Raw genomic sequence first — 5,791 nt, 5'->3', positions numbered from 1 at the left:
TCCCCCGGGGCCTGGCCAATGAACAGGGCCAGACAGCCTTGGCTCCTGCCCCTTCCTCTCGGGGTTCTGGGCATACACGCGCACACACACACACACACACACACACACACACACACATGTCCACCAGGTCTCCTAGCTGCTGGGTGCGGGGCTTAAACTGCATAGTCAGCCATATGGGACCCAGGGCCTTGGCTGGCTGGCCCAGCTGTTACTGCTGTAAACATAATACCTTAGGAATCACAATGGCATCACCTGCTAGACCGCAGTCTGAGGCGAGGATGAGGCCACAGATGCACTAGGTTAAAACAAACATCCCAAGTGAGGGGTGTTGTAGTCCTCAGTGACTGCGGGTTACCTGCCTGCAGATGCCTACCGAGCTCCTGGGGGACCCGCACTGCCACAGACCCTGAGGGCATGGGGCAGACCGAGGGGCGAGGCCTCTGCTCCACGGAGATGCTGGTCTTTTATGAGAGACAGCAACTTATTAATAAATAACTACGTGACATATCAGATGGCGCTAAGTGTTGGGGACAAAAGTAAAGGAAAAAGCACAGAGAAGGACGCGAAATCGCTGTTCTCTGCTGGGCGTCAGGAGTGCAGAGGTGAGGTTGGACGGAGGCCTGTAGGGAGAGAGGGAGGGAGCCAAGTAGACGCAAGGGGACGAACATTTCAGCCAGAGGGACCCACAGCCCCAGGGACACCTGGATCAGGGTTAACAGAGACCAGGGCTGCTGGGGAGAGTGCTGCCCCCCCCCCCCCCCCCGCAGGAAGCGTGTGGGAGGGGAAGCCATCCTGGGTGGGTCCCTGGAAGTCACAAACAGGACTCTGGTTTTGCCTCCGAATAAGACAGAGCTCAGGGCTCCAAGCAGGGAGAAGATAGAGTCTGGCTCCCCTGCTTGCCCCACCCCAGGGCAGGCCATCTGCTATGGTCTGATCAGCCCAGAGATCTTGCTTCTGTGGGTTCTGGACCCGGGGCTGAGGGCCATTGTGTCCTGCACCCCAGGACACTTCCCCCTGGAAGCTGCGTGGTATTCTGAAGCAGGAGACCATCTGAAATCCGAGCTCTAGCGTCACAGAGTAGCCTCCCCAATGTAGGGAGGCTGGCGGGGGCTGGGTGTGCGCTGCTCAGTGGGGGCAGCCCCTGCACAGGATGCAAGGTCATTCGTACTTCAGGTGGGCTGGGGTGGCGCTGCGGAGGCCCGCAGGCTGGTACCCGGGTGGGTTACCCGCTGACTAAGTCGGTCCCTCCTCTTCGACTCCACGAAAGCTCTCCTGACTCAGGAACTTTGGCCATATTGACCAGGTCAGGCCAAAAAGCGTGTGGTCCCAGTTACCAGCCTCAGGGCCTTTCCTCTTTACTGAATGAAACCGCTATGTTAAAGGCCTTCAATGGCGGTGCGTATCCGCTTACCAGACGTCTTTCAGGCCCGAGATTTACCTAGGCATTGGTGGAGGTCCTGAAGTAAATTCCTTTTCTTTTTTTCCTTAAAGAATTACTGAATTGTTATTATTATTATTTTAATTCACCAGACAGAGACAGAGACAGAGAGAGATGGAAAGTGAGAAAGCAAGCCACCAGGTCCAGAACTCTGACCATGGTCGGCCACGTGGGAGTTCAGAGCCTCAGCCACCACAACGCCTGCTAGCCTCTATTTTCTTTTTTTTTGAATCATCTGATGTTAAATGTCCTCTGGGTGAGGAGAAGTTCCCTTATTTAAAACAACAACGTTTATCTATTTCTTTCTTTCATGAGAGACAGTGGTATCCTCGTCGGGGTCCTGCCATGCTGTGATCCATCCCCTGCCTCTCAGCCAGCCAGGACCACGGTGTGACTGCGGCTGTCTCAAGACTCAAACCTGGGCCTCTGCGTGGCTCCAGTGTCTTCAGCAGTGCCTCACCGCCATCTGGGCCACTGCGGCTGGGCCACCTTCACTTCTCACCAAACTCAACTTCCTCATCCTCCTCTACTCCTACCTCATTTTCCCTCGTTTGAACAATTTGCCAGAGGGCATATGCACTCACTAGAGAGAGAGAGGCAGAAAAATCGACGGAAGGGAAAAAGCACCCTCCATGGGGGAATGCTCACACCAGTCCCTTCTTCACGTCTCCATCTCGTCAAGATTCAAGGAAGCCACACACATATGCCTGGTGTGTGTTCTAAGCTGCTGGTCTGGGACTGAAACCATGGTCAACTGTGAGGGACCTGACTCCTGTAACCATAGGCCACAGGGCCGACCTGGTTATCTCATTTTCTCAGGGTATTATTTTGAGCATAAATCATATGAATAAGAAAAGACTTTCAGGATTTTATGTTCCTAGGAAGACCTTCTCCTCCTAGAAGGCATAAACTTCTACCCAGGTGAGAATCCGGTTCGAACACTGACATTCCGCAGACAGTAGCGATGGCTCTACGTCCATCTCCGGGGTCTCCCTCCAGCCTCTCAAGGTGAGCAGTTCAGCTCTCCCCAGACAACTTGATTCTGAACTTTGCTCTCAAAGACAAGGCTGCGATAACTGGCATATACAGAGCGTCACGGGGGCCACTGCTCCGTGCCACCGGATTCTCCAAATCCTGCCTCAGGTGGAGCTGCACTACCAGGAGCTGAGTGACAGGTGCGTTGACCGGCTGCAGACGTGTCTCCAGTGGGGCTGAGTTTCACTCCCAGCAGCCGTGCTGCCCCTGACCCAGCCACGAAGGCTGGCCACCAGAGCTCTGGCCACCAGAGCTCGTCAACGAGCTCCCTGTTCTCCGGCTTTGAGGCCTGGGAGGGGGAGGGAGGGTGACATCTGACTGTGGGGGATCCCAGCAGAGGTGGGAGTTCTCTGCACGGAGTCCAGGCCTTTTCTGAGTGAGCTCAGCCTGGACTGTAGCTTTTCCAAGATGGGCCTTGTCAGCAGGGCAGTGGAAACACCTGCCAGTGGCTTCTGGAGCTGGACACAGAGCGAGAGTGTGGTGGACACTTCGAGGACCATAGGCAATGGACTGCTTGAGGGGGGCTATTTTGGCAAGTCGGGGTTGGATACATACAATCAGGGCGTAGGGGTACACGCGACCCCATCCTGTAATTGTCGGGGTGAGTCTGGTGCTGTTCAGATGACACTAGCCTCGCGGGCACACATTGACCAGAAGGAGGAAAGGACGCACCGGAGGAGGCCTGGCAGGGCCCACCCTGTCTTCAACCTCCTTCTGCTTTTTTTTTTTTTGGAGAGATTTTCACTGTAGGGCGCGTGCGCTCGCCAGACAGACAGAGAGAGACATAGAGACAGAAAGCGAGAAATCACCCCCCAGGGGGGATAGTCACGCCGCAATCCCTTCTCCATTCTCCTCTCGGGATCTTGGGCATGCACGCACACGCGCCCGGCGTGAGTTTTAAGCCACCGGGTCTGGGACACGAACCGCGGTCGACTACGTGGGAGTCCAGCGACATAGCCATTACACTAACTGCTGGTTCCCATCATTAAGAATAATTTCAAGGCTGGCCTTGTACCCTAGTGATTAAGGGAGCCAGATCCCATATAGTCCACTGAGATTCCGGTCCTGGCTCTGGGTGCTTGAGAAACTCTGGGTGCTTGTGTGTTTTAAATCTCAACATAATAGAAAAGTGAAGGAGAAGGGATTGTGGTGACCATACCCCATTGTGTAGGGGAGACTTTCTTTCTTTCCCTTTGTCTTTCTCTGTGAGTGTGTGCAAGTAAAAAAAAAATATAAAAAAATTTTTTGAGAGGTTTTTGCCTTAGGGGACACGAGCTCACCAGAGGCAAAGAGACAGAAAGTGAGAAATCCTGCCTCCTGCCCCAGGGTATGGCCATACCACAGTCCCTCCTCATTCTTCTCTTGGGATTCTGGCCACGCACAGGCATCCTGCGTGAGTTTTAAGCTGCTGGGTCTGAGACGTGGACGGTGGTCAACCACGCAGGAGTCCAGCGACTTAGCTCTTATGTCATCTGCTGGAACCTCTTGGAGGAGGAAGATACAGACCGAGTGTAAAGTGCAGCACTTGTTATAAAAGAGGCGGACCATAGCTGGCAGATGAACGGTCCAATTCTATGAGATGAAACTTGTGCGAGGTTTGACATATAAGGCACGGAGGTAGCCTGGCCTAATGCAGTTTATGGTTAGATGCTAGCTGAGGAATACATCAGTGAAAGGATATTCAGTATGGGTCATGAAATTTTATAATTTACCTCAAGACACCAAAAGGTCTGGCACTTAAAATGATGTAACATTAGCTTTTCAACAATTATTTTCAGAAGGATTTTGCCATAGGGCACACCTTTCTTTCTGGTCTGCTCACGAGAGAGAGAGAGAGAGAGAGAGAGAGAGAGAGAGAGAGGGAGGGAAAGTGAGAACTCACCCCTCAGGGAGATGGTCAGGCCACAATCCCTTCTCCTCCATTCTCCTCTTGGGATTTGGGCACGCACACCTGACTGGCGTTTTCGAGGACTCAGATCATGGAGGTGGCCACATGGGCTCCAGCTGCCTAACCTCCGTATCACCTGTTGGCTCCAGTACTTTCTGAACCGGGGGCTCCTCTCCTGTGTTTTGGTCTCCAGCCCCCCACCCCCCCACTTCCGTTTACTGCTGTCTTGGGCTTTACCACCCTCAGCCAACCCTGCAGAATCTCACCTTGTAGGCCACAACACCCCCGGTGGCAGTGTTTACTACGGGTTTTAATGTGCCACTTAATCCTCAATTTATGGAACGGGCATCGCCAAGCCCAGTTTTTAGCTGGTAAAACTGAGGCGGGACCGTGGCCACCGTGTCTGAGGCTCTAGACAATGGTCAGATGGGAACTCCAGTGTGAGCGGTGAAAGGGCTGCCTCACTGGGTCCTGGCTGAAACCTGACTTGCAGTTAGGATTACGTGGAGAAAGCCCACTCTAAACCAGTATCCGCTCCCGGTCCACGCAGGAAAACAGAAACAACACCTGCAATTACCTGTAATTGTTGTTGTAGATCCAAGGTCGCCAGCAGCCGGGCGACCTCAGCGAGAGTTGTCACAGTTGTCACACACGTAATTACTGGGTAGAAATAGTGAATGTTGCAGCTGCACGAGGGAGAGCCGGTGTTTCCCAGGGCCGGGGGAGGGAAGCCTGACCCTGCTCCTTGCTCTGTCTCCAGTTTTCTCTGCCGCCTTGGGCAAGGAACTTGGGCCCTTGGTGGGCATCCCGGGAGGCGGGATAATGACACGCAGCACCTCCTCACTGCACTCATCTGTGAGGACCGGTGATGGGGTTAGCCTGGCTGTGCCATGGAGGAAGTCCCCGTTTCCTCTGACAAATGGTGCCTGGGCCGTGGATACCTGCAGTAGGGGGATTAGTCAGCCTCTTTGTCTCCCTTCCTTAGCTTAACATGGAAGGTGGAGGGGGTGGGCGGTGGTCGCCCAGCCGGCGGGGACCCTATCACCTTTACCTACAGAAACAGCTGGCGAAAAGGAGTTGACTACGCGGTCTGGTTGGCCACCACTCTGCGGACATGGGCTATTCTTGAAACGCGATAACATGCAGTTACTGAGAAATCACCGCTCGGAACTAAGAACAGAGCTTCAGTGACTTTTTTAACTCGGTCGATGGCGTTCTTTGGCAGACGCCTCCCGCCCTGCCTGGAAGTCCTCAGGGTGCGGGTCTCGTCCTGGGCTGTGCCCGCAGCGTGGGTCTCCCACGGTCTCCAGTGGCCGGTCACAGCTGGCACGGGGCTGCCCGCGTTGCAGAGCCGTAAAGCACACAGGTCTCGGAAGGGCCGAGGTTTACATTCTACATGTTTAAGCGGGTGGGTCACCACGGGGTCAGCA

General features: G+C 54.3%; 1 long non-coding RNA gene across 2 annotated transcripts in view; it reads right to left on the bottom strand.

Annotated features, from left to right (window-relative positions):
- LOC106735943 (uncharacterized) overlaps positions 1–5,760 on the bottom strand; it is an 11,245-nt gene extending 5,485 nt beyond the window's left edge. Inside the window, exons 1-2 of one of the 2 annotated variants that reach the window (XR_001371122.2) lie at positions 5,413–5,760; positions 4,939–5,302 (exon numbers count right to left, since the gene is read on the bottom strand). This is a non-coding gene — a long non-coding RNA (uncharacterized LOC106735943). Of the gene's footprint in view, positions 1–4,938 lie in introns of both variants that reach the window. The other variant, XR_001371121.1, reaches the window with a different exon arrangement.
- Positions 5,761–5,791: the final 31 nt, after the last annotated feature.

The sequence above is a fragment of the Tupaia chinensis genome, unplaced genomic scaffold (genome assembly GCF_000334495.1).
Source record: "Tupaia chinensis unplaced genomic scaffold, TupChi_1.0 Scaffold000578_2, whole genome shotgun sequence".
Lineage (NCBI taxonomy): Eukaryota > Metazoa > Chordata > Mammalia > Scandentia > Tupaiidae > Tupaia > Tupaia belangeri.
This window is presented reverse-complemented; position numbering and strand designations above follow the sequence as displayed.